The sequence below is a fragment of the Magnolia sinica genome, chromosome 15, assembly GCF_029962835.1.
Source record: "Magnolia sinica isolate HGM2019 chromosome 15, MsV1, whole genome shotgun sequence".
Lineage (NCBI taxonomy): Eukaryota > Viridiplantae > Streptophyta > Magnoliopsida > Magnoliales > Magnoliaceae > Magnolia > Magnolia sinica.
The window spans coordinates 74,035,565-74,057,805 of record NC_080587.1 but is presented as its reverse complement, the minus strand read 5'-3'; the positions used below and the strand labels follow the sequence as shown (position 1 = coordinate 74,057,805).

General features: G+C 37.4%; 1 long non-coding RNA gene and 1 pseudogene across 5 annotated transcripts; both read left to right on the top strand.

Annotated features, from left to right (window-relative positions):
• Positions 1 to 283: 283 nt before the first annotated feature.
• On the top strand, positions 284 to 3,012 carry LOC131227970 (pentatricopeptide repeat-containing protein At5g46460, mitochondrial-like; annotated as a pseudogene).
• Positions 3,013 to 4,209: 1,197 nt separating this feature from the next.
• On the top strand, positions 4,210 to 21,727 carry LOC131227446 (uncharacterized). 5 transcript variants are annotated; one of them, XR_009162282.1, is made up of 7 exons: positions 4,210 to 4,425; positions 5,087 to 5,236; positions 7,517 to 7,613; positions 7,695 to 7,775; positions 9,541 to 9,625; positions 9,705 to 9,855; positions 10,622 to 10,923. It is a non-coding gene; the product is annotated as an uncharacterized LOC131227446 (long non-coding RNA). The 5 variants fall into 5 exon arrangements; XR_009162280.1 differs by lacking the exons at positions 4,210 to 4,425; positions 5,087 to 5,236 and adding an exon at positions 21,592 to 21,727 and having other exon boundaries at positions 7,311 to 7,613; positions 10,622 to 10,751; XR_009162281.1 differs by lacking the exons at positions 4,210 to 4,425; positions 5,087 to 5,236 and adding an exon at positions 10,027 to 10,169 and having other exon boundaries at positions 7,311 to 7,613.
• Positions 21,728 to 22,241: the final 514 nt, after the last annotated feature.

Below are 22,241 nucleotides of genomic sequence, written 5' to 3'. Positions count from 1 at the left end.
TAAACATTACGGTGGCCCTATGAATTTTTTAACAGTGAAAATCATCATATCCGCTGTTATTTGTGGTGTGATCCAGATGATATTTGGATATAATTCATTTTTTTGGATAATGCTCTAAAATGATCTCTAAAAATAGGTGTAGATATAATAAATACATTACAGTGGGCCCCACGTAACTTTGATCTCCTTTGAACCGTTGGTACAACTCGGAGCCCGAGGAGCGTCAATGCTCGTCTTCTCACGACACGTACCTACAGCAGCTATATAGCTGCTGTGTGGTACACCAGCCAATCCGCTTCCGGAAAGATAAGGGGCCGATCCGTACCGTACATCTCGTGGGCCCAGGCTCAGCTATGTTTGGTTCAGCAAAAACAGTTGTTGTGAATGTTCAGTTCCGTTGTTCCTTTGCAATACCATGCAGAAACTTCCGGCTATTATTCTGGATTTCAAATTGTTACAAACACTCTTCTTGGATTTCAATACTTGGTCAGAAATCCTTCGCTTCGTTGGTGGGTATGAAAAATACTTACCCAAAAAGCACTCCTTCATGGAATTCGATCATCTCCAATCACATCAGAAATGAAAGATTAGATGACGCCCGTCGCGTTTTCGACAAAATCCCATCACCCGATCTATACCTATATACAATAATGATCACGGGCTACTCTCGAATCAATCGAATTAATGAAGCCCTCCAAATGTTCTACAAAATGCCGACTCGCGACGTGGTCTCTTGGAATTCAATGATCAAAGGGTGTCTAGATTGTGGGAAATTGGATATTGCTAGGAGAATTTTTGACGAGATGCCTGAACGAAATTGCGTCTCTTGGACTACCATTGTAGATGGGTTTGCTCGGTTTGGAAGAATTGAAGTTGCGGAGGAATTGTTTTATAACATGCCTTCGAGGGATGCTGCTGCATGGAATTCAATGATTTTTGGATATTGTAGCAATGGTAGAATTGAAGATGCCTGTAAACTGTTCGAAAAGATGCCTCACCCAAATGTGATTTCGTGGACCACGATGATCAGTGGGCTTGATCAGTGTGGGGACAGTGACAAAGCATTGGTTTTCTTTCAGCAAATGCAGGTTTCGGGAGTTGAACCCACCTCAAGCACCTTTGCTTGTGTGGTTACAGCTTGTGCTAATATACCAGCATTAGATCAAGGCATTCAGCTCCATGCCCATCTTGTAAAGGTGGGTGACATCTTCGACACTTTTGTTTCTACTTCGCTTATTACTCTTTATGCAAACTGCAAGAGAATTGAAAATTCTTGCAAGCTTTTTGAAGAAAACAAGAATAGAGATGTGGTTGTATGGACAGCTCTTTTAACTGGTTATGGCTCAAACGATCAACATGAAAGTGCATTGGAAGTTTTTTGTAACATGACCAAGGTCAGGATAAAGCCCAACCAGTCCACTTTCACCAGTGTATTGAATTCATGCTGTAGGCTAGAGGCTCTTGATGGAGGAAAAGCGGTCCACACAAAAACCATTAAGGCGGGACTGGATCTTGAAGTATTTGTGGGGAATTCTCTCATTGTCATGTATACCAAATGCGGAAACATCAGTGATGGGGTGATCGTGTTTAACAGCATGAGCAAGAGGAACCTTGTTTCATGGAACGCTATTATAACCGGGTGTGCACAACATGGGTATGGCCAGCTTGCACTTGAATTCTTTGACCGTATGGTACACGCTGCTGTACGACCGGATGAGATCACATTCGTGGGATTGCTAACTGCCTGTAGCCATTGTAGAATGTTAGAGATGGGTCGGCATTTTTTCGAATTGTTGAATCAGGACCCATCCATTGACATGAGGCTTGAGCACTATGCATGTATGGTGGATGTTTTAGGTCGATCTGGACAGTTGGAGGAAGCAGAGGAGATTATTAAAAACATGCCCATGAGTCCAAATTCAATGATCTGGCTGGCTCTACTTGGTGCTTGCAAGGTGCATTCTAACTTAGAAGTGGGTAGAAGAGCTGCAAAACAGTTATTCCATCTTGAACCACATAGTAGTGCTGCTTATATTTTATTGTCGAACATATATGCTTCGTCTGGTAGATGGAATGATGTCTTGCGAATTAGAGCGATGATGAAAGAGAGAGGGATTATAAAGACACCTGGGTGCAGTTGGATTACACCAAAGTGGTCGAGGCATGAGTTCTTGAGTGTAGATAGGTCTCCACCCAATGAGCACGCAAATATATGAAAAGCTGGATTTTTTGAGTGGTAAATTGAAAGAGCTTGGTTATCTTCCTGATAAGCAGTTTGTGTTACATGATGTGGAGGATGAACAAAGGAAACAATGTTGGCCTACCACAGCGAGAGGCTTGCTATTGGCTTTGGGCTTGTTAGTACTGCAGAGGGGAGTGCGATAACGATGATCAAGAATCTTCGCATTTGTGGTGATTGTCATTGTGCCATAAAGCTTATATCGAAGATCATTGGCCGTGAGATCGTTGTAAGAGATTCGAATCGCTTCCACCATTTTAGGAATGAGACTTGCTCCTGCGGAGATTATTGGTAGATGTTTTGCAAAGTTTGGATCACTTTGAAAGGTTGGTAATGCTTGAGTTGATTCTTGGGTAAGCTCCAAAAAGTGCGATATGTGACACCAAGAACAAGTGTACAGTGGCGATTGGAGCTGCATGTTTGTATAATTTTGAAATTGGGAAGCAATGTTGAGAAATGTTTACAAGTGAGAGTAATCACAGCTAGAAATTGTGATTTTTACCAACACATCAAAGTCATTGGGTTTGACAGCTTTCTTGACTGCTGTAGAGAGAGAAGTGGAGGTGAAAGGGAATCAAAGTGCTCTTTGTTAATTTATAATAATAATAATAATAAATTGGTTCATTCGGAAAACAACAATCTTCTCTCGATCTTCTTTTCTATCATTTTCTTGTCTTTAGTTATTTTTAAAATTTGTTCTTTTTTTATCTTGAGTTATTTTGAAGATTTGGAGAAATTTCAGAAATTTTAGATTGCAAATTAAAAAAAAAGAAAAAAAAGTCAGGGTATAAACTGTAAATTAAATAAAATAAAGAAGTCAGGAATGTATGTTGTATAAGTGTATTCAAGGTGCAAGTTTGTGGATTTGCAGGCCAAAAGTCCACATTGCTCTAATTCAGTATATATATATATATATATATATATATATATATATATATATATATATATATATATATATTATTTCGGAGCTGGATTTGTTGTAACCTCTTACAAACTGGTTTAAACATTAGTAGAATGAGAATAATTCTATAAAGATACCAACACTATAATGCACCTTAAACATATTTTTAAGTGTATTTTCTTTTATTTCCACCTCTTTTATGCACATCCCCTCTTTCAAGAAATGCGCAGGGAACTTTTGATTGGCTCCTTACTGCAAGTGGCCCGCCAATGCAACCTAAACAGCCGATGTGTGGTTAGCCTTGAAGGATGGGGAGATTGCATGTATTGTCTTCTAAAGTAATATAGAATACATTGACTCAACCTCAATTATAAGTAACTCAGTAGGTTTAGGGTACTGAGTAAACTCTGTGGGGCCTACCATAATTTATGTATTTTATCCCCTCTATCCATCCATTTACCAGATAATTTTAGGGCTTGTTCTCAAAAAATGAAACATGTCCAAAGCTCAAGTGGACAATACCATGGGAAACAGTGTGAATTGAATGTCTACAGTTGAAAACTTCTTATAGGCCACGGGAGTATTGGATCAAGCTGATATTCTTGTTTTCCCTTTATCCATATCAATGTGATCTCATGAACAAATTGGATGACAATTAAACATAACTGTGGGCCCTAGGTGTGGTCCACTTGAACTTTGGATATATTTTAATTTAGGACGCAACTACTGAAATGAGCTGGAAAAAAGATGTATGGCATGGATAAACCACGTACATTTATAGTGGGCGCAACAGAGTTACTGAACAAGATAAAAGTGTACTAACTTACTCAGCACGCAATTCCAATTCGGATCTTTGAGCAGCTAGCTAGCGCGTCCGGATCCTCTGTTACAGGTGAACAGGGATTTCCTATTACCCCAGTCTTGATTGGTCCATGTCACCGCTCTCTTTTTTTTAAAAAAAAAACTTAAAGAAAATTACGGACTCCAAACCATTATAAAAAAAAAAGTAAAAAACAGAGGAAAAAAAAAAAAAAAAAACCAGAAAAAGAAAATGGAAAGGGAGGGAAAAGAAAAAGAAGAAAATGAAGAGAGTCCATCTCCTATCTCTCTCTCTCCTCTCACTCTCACTCTCCCTATCTATCTCTCTCAGATATTCTTTTCAAGCATTTAGGTTTTGATCTTCTTTTTTTTCCTCTTCTTTCTTGAAGCTGTTCGAGTGATATGCAGAGATTGGGTGAATCGCTCTTGTAAATTGCGGAAAAGACTCTCAACTCTACATCTATCAGTAAGATCTATGTGCTTTTACATTGGAGGGATAGTGAGCCATTCAATCTCTTATATTTCAAATCCAAAACCTCCAGATTGCATGTTTGAACGTGGGTTAATAAATATGTATATAAGGTGTGAGGATTTGGCACATGCCTGCAAGCTATTCGACATTATGCCTGACAGGAACATTGTCTCTGTAAGTGCATTTTTTTATTTCTATTTTTTAAAATATAATCTTCCTACTTGCGATTGGGTTTTAAGAGGTCTTAATTTGGATATATTCTATTAATGATCTCCCAGATAAGATAACATTTGATTAGTCCCCTGCAAATAGGGCCACTGCAGGTCTGTGATGAAATAATAAAATATATAGCAACTGTCCACGTTCAGTGAGAGGAAAAAGAAATTGGATACAATCTTCCAATCTGGGGGCTTGTGGGGCCTGTTAAACCAAATGTTCTGGATCACTGAGCCACAAGCCTCTCTTGTTCAAACTGAGGATACCATGCCTATCCTCAGGCTGGGGTTCCTGTAATTTCTCTGTCCTCTAACATAGCAAAACACGCTGTCATTGCTTATCTTTTTTCTTTGCATCATTAGAGAAGCACTAATGATGTACTGACCTTGTTTTTTGGCATAAGTCATGTTGTCTTCCTTTTCCATGATACTGTGTACAGGGCAAGTGCACACTTAAGATGAAGTTGTTGGGCGGGAACAGGAACCAAATGACTTGCATCACGTTTGATTTCTCAATTGGGTTCGGATCACCCATCAGCGAGAGTTAAGGTCAAGGCATGGATGGGGGACAGCTCTTGTCTACATCTCGTGTAAGTTTCAAATTTGTATCACTACGTGGATAGTTAATTTCACTCGAATATTGTGATCGTTCTAGCAGAACTCTGTATGTATGCTCATTCTCCTTTGGATTGTGAAAACGCAAGCAAATGCTATATCCACCTACTTAGATGATATTACATTGTTCATATTTAGAAGTTATTGGGTTTGCTTGGATGCACTATCGTTTTGAATTGCAATTGTTAGTCTAATAAAGTGGGTTAAAAAAAAAGTTCAAATCATGAACTTCTCTAGCATTTATATTTGGGGATCATTGCTCGAGATTTCAATTAGTAATTTGATGTGGGATGTGAAAGGAAATGCAACTGCGAATTGAGGGATACTTCCTGTTATGAATTCTAGGAAACATCATTCATTTATGTTATTTCCTCATTTAACAAACTGTTCAGAATTCAATTTGCTCATGCATTCAAGCACAGCCTTTGTGTATGCTTTGGTGGTTTTTCGAACACATTGTGATGGGGATACTGTTGTCAGGACCATTTATAGTTCTGCTAAAGCCCACATGCACAGTGGCATATGCCAAAGAATGTGCGTATGTGGTACATCTAAGTTGTGAATGAGGTAGGCCCCACCATTGAGATGACCTAGGAGAAAAAATATAAATCTCTGTAGACCATTAGGGTACTTCATTGATGTGAACAGTGGGAAAATTCTTTTTAAAATAACCTGTTGCCATCGTACATGTGTGGCTCACCTAGCGAGATGAACAGCCTGACTTCTGCACCATTGGGTTTTTTCCATACAATTATCTAGTGAATGGGATGCTTACTCGAATTGAGGTATTGCATTAAATTGCAACACTTCTGGCCAGGCATCATACAATTATCTACTGCTATTTTTGTCATTTGGCTTGCATTCATCTAACATCTCTAGTAGAGAAGAGGTATTTGAAATATTTCAAACCATGGGAGATGTTTACAAATATTCCCTTTTATTACAGTAAATTAGCATTTCCACACCAAGAATCGAGGTTTGGACAAAATGAGGATCCTGTTTCCTATTATGTGGGCCTGGTGACCACTTACCACCATTTGGATGGACATGTAATCATATGCATTATTTAATAATTAATGCTCAACGTAAACATAAAAAATCACGGTAATAAACATGTATGTTGAATCTACACCACTTGATTTTTTTTATTTTTTATTCCTAATTGCCTATTATTCACATACAAGTACCTTTTGGTCTAAGCCATGTTCACAGCGTATATTAGAATCTTTTGAAACACTACCAAAAAATCGAGCAAAGGGCTCAGACATTGAAAGTTCTTTGGTACGGATTAAATCCGTAGCAATTATACATTTAATCCGTAGCTAAAACTTACTTGATCCGTAGCTAAAACCTAGAGCTTCACCGGAACCTTATTAGATATTGATGATGCTTAAGGGGTTCCATGGGGCCCATTGGAATATATTTGTTTGATCTAAGCCGCTCATCAATTTTCATATACAATTTCAGTCGATGAGCCCAAAATTTATGTAGATTAAAGGTCTAAGTGGATCACACCATAAGAAATAATAAAAATTAGATTTCTATGGTTAATATGTTGTGTGGTCTTCTTACAGCTTCGATCTGACTCATTTTTTGCATCAATACTTAAAATAATATTTTAAAATTAATGGACGGAGTGGATAAATAAACTACATCACGGTGGGCCCCATGATCCTAAAACTCAAATGATTTATGGGTCGTCCATCACGCGCCCCTCCTAAAACTAAGCGCGCCCTCCCAAATCCAAAATCAGTCCGCCCTTTTCTCCCGCGCGCAGCAAAGCTCCCAAAACCCATCTCTCAATCTCTCTCTCCATCTCTCTCTCGCACTCAGCCTCTCCATCTCCCTCGCCTTCTCTCGATCTCCCGCTCTCCCTCACGCGCTCAGCCTCTCCATCTCAGTCCGCCCTTTTCTCCTGCGTGCAGCAGACCTCCCAAAACCCATCTCTCAATCTTCAAAACCCCCTTTCGCCATAAGAAGGAGAATAAGAAGGAGAAGGAGAAGAAGATCTCTGTATAGACAGACTTCAAGATGTTCCCATGCGAGAGATTCTCCATAGAAAAAGGTTCAGATTTGAAAAGGAGTGGTTTTAATGACCTGTTTGAAGTAATTTCATTGTGATTTTCATGAATTCGAAGCTTCAGATTAGTTTTCCTGCCTTTTGTTTGAATTTGTTAAAGAATTTTGCTCATTTTTTGTTTCTTGCTTTGCTTTGAAGTGATTGTTCTCGTTTTTCCTGGAAAATCAATATATAGAACAGAGAAATCTCAGTGTCGTGAAATCAACGCTACTCTACGATCCAATCCAGAGATTTTCTGAAGAAATAATGCAGTTTCATTGATGTTTTCTCATGTAAGTCTTCAGAAATCTCATTAATTTTTCGTTTGTGTTTCATTGAATTTTAAATTTTAGTTTATTCGGATTTCATGTTAGGATACCTCGCTTTGGAGCATTTTTATTGTGAGTCGTGAACGGATTTCATTTTTCTGGAGAATTTGAAGGATTTCTTAGAAGGTATGGCGTTCTGCTTGCAATTCCTGATGAGTGAAGCGTATATTTATTTTGATTTATTCTACTTTTGCAGTTCTCTCATTTATGGATTGAGGAATTGTTTCATCTGGTAATTGATATCATTTGAGCTTTTGAAGGTTTTTCAAGGAATATGATCGTTTTATGATTATGATTTTGTACTTTTTTGTGTGTCCTTGTAAATCTTGATGATCTTGCTGTAAATATCCTCCTTTTTTTTTCAATTGATTTTTTTGTGCTCTGTATCCTCACTTATTGATTGTTGAGGCATCTGAGATTTTATTATTATCATTATTAAACACGAAGCTTTTGAGTGCTTCCTTGTCTTTTTCGTAGTTCTTTGAATGAAAATCAAAATTCCGAGTGGAGACTTGTGTTCCTGTTTTCCTAAATATCCATGGTATTTTATTTTATGATTGATAAATTTGGTTTCTAAAAACAAACAAAGAAATAGAGGGCCCGATTTCTGTTTGAGGGACATGACTCTTGAGTCAGACATTTGAAACTGTATGCTTGGGACATGTGGACGAGATAGATATGAAGTTTTGTTCTCAAAAAATGTTTGTTCATCTTTCTCGTACTCCTTGAAAATCCTCAGAAGCTTTGACATTTTCCTGCATGAAATGGTCTTGGTTGAGTGCCCTCATCATTGTAAATGCGGTTTTATGGTTGGTGAATATGGATAGTCCAGGTGGGAATTGCAATGAATGGTCCAGGATACAAGAACCACAATGATTGGACCTTTGAATGTGGATCATTGACTTCCTTTTTTGCATTCCTTTCATGGCCACAGATCAGGCAGCTAATTGGGAAGGTCATTCTGCCATATATCTGCTTCGCTAACCTTACAACCGCGTTGACAGTGGACTAGCAATAAACCATGACTGGCTCACAAGCAGAGGTGTCCTTGACAAAATTGTTCTTCTGCTCAACTAGAATGCTCTTGTAGCTTGAATTGGTGACCGTTCTATTAAATCTGATGCTTTGAGCATGGTACTCCTACTACTGAATCCATGATTGTTTAGGACATTACTTTGGGCTTGTGTTGGATTCTATTCATCAGCAGTGACTTCACAATTACTAATTTCTATGCATAGCCTGTTAAATGACTGAAAATTAACTTTAAGTGCCAAGCCTATGTATTTTTGATTAGGAATTCTGCTGCCCTATCCACACAAAATCGAAGATCGCCATTTGATAAAAGAGAAAAGCTTTGATACTCTGGCAAAGCATTATGGTTGATCCACAGGCATTAAGAAATTTTATGCTTGGCATCATGGTTTTTATTTAAAAAAATAAATTGTGTAGGATGTTGGAGGCGCTCATGTTTTTATAAATCATGAAATTTTGGACTTCTAACTTGTGATGGGCATCAAGAAGAATTTAAGGACCTTTCCTACCTGAGACTTGAGGGCTTCCTAGCAGTTCTTCTTTATTTGCTTGAGGTTCAGGATGAAAGTATAGATGCATTATTTAGAATTTTAGAAAGACAATGAAACTAGAATTGGACTAATGCATCCCTAACCTACAATTGGTTTGGAGTTGCTGTGAAAATTTATAATGTGCTTGCAAATATAGAAGTAGAAAAATTGGGGAAACGTGGGGAGAACTCCAAAGCTTGTTGTATTCTATAACCAAGTTTCACATTGTAACACTAACAAATTGAGGTTTGGAATGTTTCATTTTACCCTCCGTCATTGTTGATTTGTGTTAACATGATTTGAAAACTAGTTTTCCCTTGTCGACACAGTCAATGTTTGCATGTCAGTTGAGCTTGTCAAGGAGAAGGGCTTTAGAATGAGATCGTTAATTATGGAGGAGATCCTGAAAGTGCAGTATCTTCGGTTTTATGGTTTTACTTTGTACATTCCTGTATTGATTGCTCATGCATGACGGTTATGCGCATTCTTTCAGGTGGATGTTGTATGTGGGAGGATTGGAGTTGCATATTTCAGATTCAAGCATATGTTGTTGTCATACATGCAGATCAATTCTTCTATGTTTGGGTGCATGGCGATTGGATCTGAAAATTTGAGATTTTCATTCATTTATTTCATGACTTTTGGTAAGATCTTCTTTAATTGTTAATTTATTTAATTTGAATGGAAGAAGGATTGATTATTCAATGCAAACTCAATTTATGGAGAGGTGTAGTTTAGTCTAAAAATACCTGAGCTTTCATTTGAAAAAAAAGAAGAAGAAGGAATTATACTTAATTTGATGTTTCATTTCTTAGCATATAGCTCAAAGACCTTGATGTAAGAAGAACGAAAAATAAACTGGAACAACCCTGTGAGAGCTGCGGTTTGCCTCTGTAAGTTAAAAGTGCAAAGAAGGCAGAGATCTGTTCCAGTATATGGGCTATCAATACCACAAAAGGTTAGATTTCCCCATATTTGGCATATGGACCAACAATATGGGATTTTCTCGTATGGGAGATACTCAGTATATGGGCTATCAATACAACTAAAAGTTATAGGATTTCCCCATATTTGGCATATGGACCACCAATATGGGATTTCCCCATATGGAAGATAATCAGTATATGGGCTATCAATCACAAGCTGCCCCATGGATTTGAATCATGGGTTCATTGGTCACTTGTACAAACAGAACCTAAGCATGCCATAGATTTTCTCAAGCTGAGCATTGTTTAATGCCTCTTTTATGTTGCACGGATTGTTATCCCATTTTATACAAGAATTTGACTTGGAATGAGTGGAACAATTTGATCACGATCCATGAGTATGGACGAATTTATGCAAGAGAGAATAAATCATTGGCACTCATAGATCCAATTGGTAGAATTTGAATGTTTCTTTGATTTGCAGGTTTACTTGTGATGGGATTCTGGTGGAAGGTCTGTTCTGGAAGGATGTTAGCAAACTGATTGATGATTATAGTGGAGATTCTCGAAAGAATAAATGAACTCAAACAGGACGAATAGATATGACACGACAGGTCAGACAGCAGTTTGCGCTCATCCCTTAAAAATTTTAAGGCAATTCGAATTCTACTGGTTTTAAAGAACTCGAGTTCATAGGATTCATGGCCAACCATTTCTCTGGACATCTCTTTGAAAACAGAAATGAATATGTAACTTCTCTTTCCTACCGAGGCCATTTTAAACCTCCACACCTCTTAAATGGGGATGGCCACAGGCAGCAGCCCTGGTGGTCCACCTTGCTCCCAGGCCTGGCCTGCCATGTCCCATGTTCGGCCTTGATTTTTAGGCTTGTGCGTCCACCCAGGGCTGAATTTAGGCCCCATATAAAGAGCCTGCCCAGATTCTATATCTTTCGTTCAAGCCTGGGCCAAGCTAAGAGGTGCAAGGCGGTTTATATGACTGTGATCTCTCCACATGCTGACCCATGCATAGTAAATATTTTGAATTGGCTTTTCATCTGAATATTCAAGGCCTGTTTCAAGATAGTTGTGGTAAATCCGACCCCGATTCCGTACCCGCAGGCATGACTTATGTTTTGTATGTTTACACTTCATATTCCACGCATATATTGACAAAATAACCTCATTCATAAAATATAACAATCTAAAATTTTAATAATTAAACATTTATTTAAAGAAAGATGTCCACCGTTCCAACTATTCAAGATTATCATCAAACACATATCATCGTAATGTTGTCATACAAAATGTACAATACACTTATTTAGAAAATGGTAAAGAAACAAAATAAATAAAAGAAAATATCTTAAAGCTCCTCCATGTGATCCTGATCCAGAAATATTAAAATCCCAACAGGTAAAGCTGAGAAGCCTAGTGAGTAATCTCAACACAGGTTGCAAAATAACCTCATATAACATGAATAAAAGTATTAAAAGATACAATATCTATTTAGGTAAAACAACAAATGAGGAGATCTAATAAACACCAAATTTCAACGTAAATTCAAAGAAACATGAATGAATGAAATCAACATATGATATACTCCATAATAAAAGGTGTGGTTTATTATTTTAAACACCAGGGCCAGTTTACACCGGTTGGCCAACACCCGCGCCAATACAACACCTAGCCTGGCAATGGGAACCTCTTGCATGACATGCTCACCCATCCAAAGGGCACTTGGTGAGGGACCCATTTGTACGTTAGCTGGTCAAACTACTACCCTACCGAACCTGGCAGTGGGAACCTTTTGCAATCCTGACATGCTCACCCACTCAAAGGGTACGGTAGATGTTCCAAAAGGTACCAGTTGAGTTTCTGGGACTTTCAACCCAAGGGTCTTAATCGCCCTACCTATTTACGCTTTAGGGATTTTCAACCCAGAGGACTTGATCGCCTCACCTATTTTCCTGGTGTTTCATAACTGTTTTAATGATGCATGATTTTAATATTGCATAAATCAAATATTTCTAAATATCTTCAATGACTACTATTCTTTGGTCAATCCATAATACTTGATGTACATGATTTAATAAACTAAAAACAAAATTTTCAATCAATGTAAATTGTATGTAGATAATTAAAATTTTACATAAAAATAAAATAAACATTCAACATAATCTATTAGATCATGGTTAAAATACAATGAAAAAAATAAACATGCAACGTGATTTATTAAATCTTGATTAAAAAGATAAGCATGCAACATGATTTCTACGATTTAAGATCTATGTATAATATATATATAATCTCACGATTTTGCAATAACTTTTAACAAAACAAAATCTAAATGCAAATAAATAAAATATATATATATATATATATATATATATATATATATATATATATATATATATATTTCGATAGGATTAACAATAAGACTATAAAACTTCAATGAAATCATATTAAAGCAATGACAATAAAAATAATAATTTAAACAACATTTTAAGAAGCAGGGTAAGTAATTACGTCAAATTAAAAAGTACATCCAAGATAGCAATTTTGTATTACAAGTACAATTGAATTAACAAATAAAATGAATTAAATTAAATTATATAAAGTTTTCATAAATATCAAGTGAGAGAAAACTCACTTTTTCTTAAAAGTATTTTCTTTTTCTTTTTTTTCTTTTTTTTTTCTTTTCTTCCTCTCTCTTCCTTTTTCTCTCTCTTCTTTTCTTTCTTCCTTTTTCTCTCTCTTCTCTCTCTCCCTCTCTTTCCAACGTGAATGTCCAGCAATCTACTTCTCTTTTGTAAGAGTCACACCACATCCCACTTCTCTTCCTTTGCTCCTTATTTATAAGGGTAGCATCTCACGTGTGCTATTAATGTCTTTTAAAATTTCAGTTTTCTTTCATTTTTCTTTCTTTCTTTCTTTTGGTTTACACCACGTGCACAAATCTAAATGCTTCACATGCATTTATGCTTCCATTTTGCAATTCTTTTCATAACGTTTCTTTTTTTTTTTTCTTTTGCAACGTGGGCTGGTTAAATGCACACATTCACCATGCATCTTATGTGCACCACATGCATGTGCCACATGTATGTGTAAGCTATGATGCATGCATGGCTACTTGTGTGTGTGTGAGAGGTATGTATGTGATGTGTTTGGTGTATGTGTGTGGTTGGGATGTATTTGATGGTACAAGGAAGATGAAGATGGATGGAAGGATAAGTGTATAATAGAAGGACGGATATATGTATGGGTAGATGGATGGATAAATGTACGGCTAGATGAGATCGGGGAATGGACTTTGTTATGTACCTGTGGATTATTGGTGAGATGGACGGTCAGTTTAGATGGATGGTAGATGGATGGATAAGTATTCTGATGATTTCAACATATGGACGGTTTGATGGTTGTATTGTTGGATGGATGGTTAAATATATGGTTGGATTTATTAGTTAACGAACAGTTGGATTAGATATGTCCAAATTAATGGTTGAGATTGAACCAATTGATCTTGTAGATCGACGGTCATATCAGACTAATTGGGTACATTGATCAATGGTTAAAATTGGACAGTCAAGATTTATTTGGGTTATTACATTCTACCCTCCTTAATAGAAATTTCATCCTCGAAATTTACATACCTATAATACGAATAGGTGAGGGTATTTCTCTTGGATCTTGGTCTCTCATTCCCAATAAGCCTCTTCCTCGATATGGTTACTCCACTGAACCTTGACGAATGGTATAACGCTCGATCGAAGCACTTGATCTTTCCGGTCAAGAATACGTACTGGGTGTTTGATATATGAAGCGTCTTCCCAAATCTCTAATGGTTGCCAGTCTATAACATGAGAAATGTCCCGCTCATATTTCCTTAACATCGACACATGGAAAACATCATTAATAACAGACAACTGAGGCGGTAAAGCAAGCCTATATGCGACAACACCAACCCTCTCTAGAATCTCAAATGGACCTATATACCTTGGAGCCAACTTTCCTTTTTACCGAACCTCATAACGCCCTTCATAAGAGAAATCTTTAAGAAGACGTGATCTCCAACTGCAAACTCTAGATCTCTTCTGCGATTGTCTGCATAAATCTTCTAATGACTTTGGGCTACGCGCAAACGGTTTCTAATGATAAAAATCTTCTTCATTGTCTCTTGCACAATCTCTGGTCCAAGCAAACTACCTTCTCCAACTTCTATCCAACAATTTGGAGATCTACAAGGCCTCCCATACAAAGCCTCATATGGTGCCATGTCGATACTCGTCTGGTAGCTATTATTATAAGCGAACTCGATCAATGGTAAATGATCATCCCAATTCCCTTTGAAATCAAGCACGCAAGCTCGGAGCATGTCTTCAAGGATCTGATTCACTCTTTTAGTCTACCCATCAGTCTGAGGGTGAAAAGCGGTGCTAAAATCAAGAGTGGTTCCCAGTGCCTTCTGTAAACTTCTCCAAAAATGAGACGTAAACCTAGAATCCCAATTGGATACGATAGATATAGGCACTCTGTGCAGTCTAACTATTTCTTTAATATATAGTTTATGTAATTCCTCTAAGGGATAGGAAGCACGTATAGGAAGAAAATGTGTGGACTTAGTTAACCGGTCGACGATGACCCAAACTACATCATGATTATTACGTGTCCGTGACAATCCCATAATGAAATCCATGGATATGTGCTCCCACTTCCACTCAGAAATCGGTATGGCTGTAACATCCCTGACAGCTTCTGATGCTCTGCTTTCACCTATTGACATGTGAGGCATTTGGCCACAAAATCAGCGATCTCCCTCTTCATATTATTCCACCATTACTGCCTACGTATATCGTGATACATCTTCGTACCTCCAGGGTGGATTGTGAACTTAGTGCGGTGTGCCTCGTCCATAATTTCCTTCTTTAATTCAGCCATATTTGGTATACATAATCTTCCTTGGAACCTTAATCCACCATCGGTACCAACTTTCCATTATGACTTACCACCTTTTTCAGCTTCTATTACCTTAGCTTATAGCCATGAATCTTATTGTTGAGCTTCTATAACCTTACTAATTAAGGAAGGTTGAGCGGCTAGGTTCAAGAGACGAGCTACAGATGCTTGCGGATTCAATTGGATGTCAAAATCCTTTATTGTATCTAACATTTTCCATCGCTGAATCATGAGATGAGCGATTACTCCGTGTGGCTTACGACTTAAGGCATCTGCTACTACATTGGCTTTACCTGGATGATATTGAAGGGTGAAGTCATAGTCCTTCAAGAATTCCATCCACCGACGCTGCCTCATATTTAATTCTTTCTGAGAGAAAAGATACTTCAGACTCTTATGGTCTGAAAATAGCTCAAACTTCTCCCCATATAGATAATGCCTCCATACTTTGAGAGCGAAAACCACGGCTGCCAACTCCAAGTCATGAGTAGGGTAATTCTGCTCATGCACTTTCAGTTGCCTAGAGGCGTAAGCTACAACCTTACCTTGTTGCATAAGGACGCAACCTAAACCTCTATATGAAGCATCACTGAAGATTACAAACTTTTCACCACTCGAAGGAATGGTGAGGACAGGCGTTGTCATCAACCTAATCTTTAACTCTGAAAATGCCTGATCACAAGTATCATCCCAAATGAACTTTACACCCTTCCTGGTCAATCGAGTTAACGGTGCCGCAATTCGAGAGAAGTCTTTGATAAATCTTTGATAATACCCTGCTAAACCAAGAAAACTACGTATTTCGGTCACACTCGTGGGCTGTTCCCACTTTAATACTGCTTCTACCTTTGATGGGTCTACTGATACACCCTTCTTCGAAACTACATGGCCCAAAAATTTCACTTCCTCCTTCCAAAAGTCACACTTTTCAAATTTAGCATATAATCGGTGTTCCTTCAGGGTTTGAAGAGTGACTCTAAGATGTTGCTCATGTTCTTCCTGGGTCTTTGAATATATAAGAATATCATCTATGAATACTATGACAAAACAATCTAGGTGTGGCTTAAATACTCTGTTTATTAGGTCCATAAATACTGCCGGTGCATTTATTAGTCCAAACGGCATCACGAGAAACTTGTAGTGGCCATAACGAGTCCTAAAGGCCGTCTTTGGTATGTCTACTTCTTTAATTCTAAGCTGGTGATATCTTGACCGCAAATCTATTTTGGAGAAAAACTTGGCTTCTTTCAACTGATCGAAAAGATCATCTATCCTAGGAAGTGGGTACTTATTTTTAATGGTAACCTTGTTTAGTTGGCGATAATCAATACATAATCTCATCGAGCCATCTTTCTTCCTTACAAATAAGACTGGTGCACCCCACGGTGATGTACTCAGCCAAAAAAAACCCTGCTCCAATAACTTTTGAATCTGCTCCTTCAGTTCCTTCAACTCTACTGGTGCCATACGGTACGGTGCCAGGGAGATTGGTGAGATCTTGAGAATAAGATCTATACTGAAATCGATCTCTCTTCTTGGAGGCAACCATGGTATTTCTTAAAATACGTCCAAAAACTCACATACAACTAAAATTTGATCGATACCCACTTCATGTGATTCGTCTTCCAAAAGTGCTAAGAAATTGCATAACGAACCGTCCTTTTGCTCTCCAAGAAACTGGAGTCTTGGTCGTGCATGAATAAAGAAGGTCATGGTCTTCTCAAAACAATCCAACTTTGTATGGAACGAAGATAACTAATCCATTTCCAGACTAACATCGAACTCTTGCATTTCCAACATGGTAAGATTGTCTAACAACACGGAATCTCCAACCATGATAGGGCATGATCTACATATTTATTTTAACAACGTGAAACTTCCTATTGGTGTAGCAATTACTAAATTCTTATATAGTGTTTTAGGAGATAGACCCAATATATGCACAAAAGGAGTCGAGATAAAAGAATACGTATCTCTTGAATCAAATAAAACTTGAGCGGGCGAGGAATAGATAATTATGGTACCTTCTACCACTGCTCCATTAGAATTTGCGTCTGGTTGTGCTATGGTGAACACACTACCCTGGGCCAGTTGTTGAGGAGCTCAGCCTTCCTGCCTTGGCTGGTGGTGTTGTTGTTGTGGCCGTTGCTGTTGCTAAGGGGGTCTTTGCTTTGGAGGTCTCTGATACTGTTCCAGTGCTTGATGATATGGGGGTCTCTGGTATTGTGGTTGAGGTGCTTGAAACTGTGGCTGAGGTCTCGGGTGCATTTATGGGGGCACCTGATAATGTAGTTGCTGAGGTGGTTGTTTACAAAAATGCGCAGATTGACCCTCCATTCCGCAGTTATAGCATTTACCCATAAATCGGTTCATTGGCTGAGTAGGAGTTGAGGTGTTTATTACCATCGTCTTTAGTTTCTTGGAAGCATCACCCTGTGTTTGAGATGTATTCGATGTAGCCCTAGCATTGCTCTTCACTTCTCTCTTTTGGTTACGACTTTTCCAGAATTCTTCATTGTCTTGCTCTATCATTAGAGCCCGTTCTACTATATCGGCATACAATCTAAGCTTAAGTGGACTCAACTTGTTACGAATTGACCCTCTCAGACCTCGCTCAAACTTCTTAGCTTTGCGAGCTTCATCCTGAATCATAAATGGGGCAAAACAGGATAATTCAGTAAATTCAGACTCATACTGGCCTACAGTCATCTCCCCCTGTTTTAAGCTTATGAATTCCTCTACTTTTTGCTCCCCTACACACTCAGGAAAGTATTTCTCATTGAACTTCTCACAGAACATATCCGATGTCCATGCAGTATCTTTTTCAATTGTTCTAGCAATTGTCTCCCACCAGTGGTCGGCCTCTCCCTCTAACATAAAAATCGCAAGTGTAACCTTCTGCTCCTTATCACATCCTAAAACAGTGAATCTCTTCTCTATTTGCTTTTTCCACTTTTCTGCCTCCATAGGGTCCGACAAACCCTTAAAAGTAGGCGGCTTCAATCTCTTAAATTTCTCTATTAAGCCACCAATGTCATCATGTGCAACTTGGGCGGCTCCTCTATTATCACAACGAATGTGTTGTCCAAGAATAGCGGTCATGTCGCCTAAAGCACGAAAGACCCCATCCAGTGATTGGCCACTTTCGGTGGTCCCCGATATGGCTGCCACAGGACTGGCTCTACCTCTACCTCTATTTCCACGCCGGCTCCCAGACATGTTCTAAATCAAACAATAAGCTTTAAATATCACATAAGGATGGATCATTAAAAGATACTATAAGTTAAGTTTTGATCACAACAACACTCACAGGGGATATATCCTAATTTTCAAAGTGGCTAAGTTTTCAAGTAAAACCCTAGGTCCTCAATGATTCTAAACTTGAGCTTTGATACCAATCTGTCATGCCCCGAAATCCGGCACCTGGGTATATCCGACCCCGATTCCGTACCCGCAGGCATGACTTATGTTTTGTATGTTTACATTTCATATTTTACACATATATTGACAAAATAACCTCATTCATAAAATATAACCATCCAAAAATTTATTAATCAAACATTTATTTAAAGAAAAATGTTAATGTTCCAATTATTCAAGATTATCATTAAACACATGTGATCGTAATATTGTTATACTAAATATTTATTACACTTATTTAGAAAATGGTAAAGAAACAAAAATAAATAAAAGAAAATCTCTTTAAGCTCCTCCATGTGATCCCGATCCTGAAATTTTAAAATCCCAACAGGGTAAGCTGTGAAGCCTAGTGAGTAATCTCAACACAAGTTTCAAAATAACCTCATATAACATGAATAAAAATGTATTAAAAGATACAATACCTATTTAGGTAAAACAAAAAATGAGGAAATTTAATAAACAAAATTTTTCAACGTAAATTCAAAGAAACATGAATGAATGAAATCAACATATGCTATACTCCATAATAACATGTGCAGTTTATTCTTTTTAACACCAGGGCTAGTTTACACCGATTGGCCAACACCGGCGCTGATACAACACCTAGCCTAGTAATGGGAACCTCTTGCATGACATGCTCACCCATCCAAAGGGCACTTGGTGAGGGACCCATTTATACGTTAGTTGGTCAGACTACTACCCTATCGAACCTGACAATGAGAACCTTTGACAGTCCTGACATGCTCACTCACTCAAAGGGTAAGGTAGAGGTTCCAAAAGGTACTAGTTGGGTTTCAGGGACTTTTAACCCAATGGTCTTGATCGCCCTACTTATTTACGCTTTAGGGATTTTCAACCCAGAGGACTTGATTGCCCCACTTATTTTCTGGTGTTTTATAACTGTTTTAATGATGCATGATTTTAATATTGCATAAATCAAATATTTCTAAATATCTTCAATGACTACTATTCTTTGGTCAATCCATAATACTTGATGTACATGATTTAATAAACTAAAAACAAAATTTTCAATCAATGTAAATTGTATGTAGATAATTAAAATTTTACATAAAAATAAAATAAACATTCAACATAATCTATTAGATCATGGTTAAAATACAATGAAAAAAATAAACATGCAACGTGATTTATTAAATCTTGATTAAAAAGATAAGCATGCAACATGATTTATATGATTTAAGATCTATATAAAAATATATATATAAACTCAAGATTTTGCAATAACTTTTAACAAAACAAAATCTAAATGCAAATAAATAATATATATATATATATATATATATATATATATATATATATATATATATATATATATATATAGATAGGATTAACAATAAGACTATAAAACTTCAATGAAATCATATTAAAGCAATGACAATAAAAATAATAATTTAAACAACATTTTAAGAAGCAGGGTAAGTAATTACGTCAAATTAAAAAGTACATCCAAGATGGCAATTTTGTATTACAAGTACAATTGAATTAACAAATAAAATGAATTAAATTAAATTATATAAAGTTTTCATAAATATCAAGTGAGAGAAAACTCACTTTTTCTTAAAAGTATTTTCTTTTTCTTTTTTTCTTTTTTTCTTTTTTTTCTTTTCTTCCTCTCTCTTCCTTTTTCTCTCTCTTCTTTTCTTTCTTCCTTTTTCTCTCTCTTCTCTCTCTCCCTCTCTTTCCAACGTGAATGTCCAGCAATCTACTTCTCTTTTGTAAGAGTCACACCACATCCCACTTCTCTTCCTTTGCTCCTTATTTATAAGGATAGCATCTCACGTGTGTTATTAATGTCTTTTAAAATTTCAGTTTTCTTTCGTTTTTCTTTCTTTCTTTCTTTCTTTCTTTTGGTTTACACCACGTGCACAAATCTAAATGCTTCACATGCATTTATGCTTCCGTTTTGCAATTCTTTTCATAACGTTTCTTTTTTTTTTTTTTTTTTCTTTTGCAACGTGGGCTGGTTAAATGCACACATTCACCATGCATCTTATGTGCACCACATGCATGTGCCACATGTATGTGTAAGCTATGATGCATGCATGGCTACTTGTGTGTGTGTGAGAGGTATGTATGTGATGTGTTTGGTGTATGTGTGTGGTTGGGATGTATTGGATGGTACATGGATGATGTAGATGGATGGATGGATTAGTGTATAATAGATGGACGGATAGATGTATGGGTAGATGGATGGATAAATGTACGGCTAGATGAGATTGGGGAATGGACTTTGTTATGTACCTGTGGATTATTGGTGAGATGGACGGTCATGGATGGTCAGTTTAGATGTAAGGACAAGTGTTCTGATGATTTCAGCATATGGACGGTTTGATGGTTGTATTGTTGGATGGATGGTTAAATATATGGTTGGATTTATTAGTTAACGAACAGTTGGATCGGATATGTTCAAATTAATGGTTGAGATTGAACCAATTGATCTTGTAGATCGATGGTCATATTAGGCTAATTGGGTACATTGGTCAACGGTTAAAATTTGACGGTCAAGATTTATTTGGGTTATTACACAAGGCCTGTTTCAAGATAGTTGTGGTAAATGTGTCTACTGTCAAGGAGCCTCATAAGCCACATTGGTCAAATGTCCTCCATGCAGTAGTCAGGCACTTGCCAAAACCATTGATCAGTTGATCATGGAATTTCGGCATGTTTATTGCAGATTGTTGAGTTGCTCGCTCCTTAAATGTGGACTGTTACTTTGCCATTGCTCACCTTTTGCACCATCAGTCCATCTGTTGACAGGCAGCTGTTTGGATTACTAGGATTATCTCAACTGTCATGATTTTTTGGGACGCCGATTGGGTACTACCCCTGTCATTCCTTATCTAGGAATGGACAGGGCTTTGAGGCCACCGTGATGTATGGGTTTTATCCACACCGTCCATCCATTTTGCCATATCATATTAGGGTACAAGCCCAAAAATGGGCGGTTCTAAGGCTGAAGTGGATCACACATTGGGGATTAAACACGTACTATTGCAAACTTTTTGGGGGCCACAAAAGTTTTGGATTAAGCTGATATTTATGTTTTCCCTTCGTCCAGGTCTATGTGACCTTATGAACAGGTTAGATGGCAATTAACCATCACGGTGGGCCCTAGGAAGGTTTCAACGGTGGTTCTCATTATCACTGCTTCTTCCTGTGGTGTGGTCTTCTTGACCCTTGGATCTGCCTCGTTTTTGGGCTGAGCAAACTGAAAGTGAATTCCATGCTCTTGTATATTTGTCAGAATTTACTTGTTGGTTTGGAGCTGCTAAGTCCTAACTAACAAGAAATTCTGACTGTTTCCAATTCATGCACATAAGCACATTTGGTGGGATGTAGTTAGGCTTGGAAGATTCGAACAAGAAACATGTAACTGTGGACTAGATGAGTTGGATTCATGAATTGAACAAATTGAAGTTGCAAAAAAAAAAGAAGAAGTAATAATGCCCTGAATTGAATGGACTTATTTTGCAAAGTGATATCAACAAATCGAATTCTATAGGCATCCCATGAATAATTGCTGACTAATCCCATTTCAAATCAATCATAAAACTGAAAACTATTAGCAATATTTCTATCAATCTGATGTGTGCGTGCTTTTGTTATTTGTGTTGTTAGAAATTTTGACTGTTGAGTTTTGAGCAGTGGAGTGTGTTTCAATCTAAATAGATCTGATCACCAACAAATGGTCCTAGGGAATCTAAATAG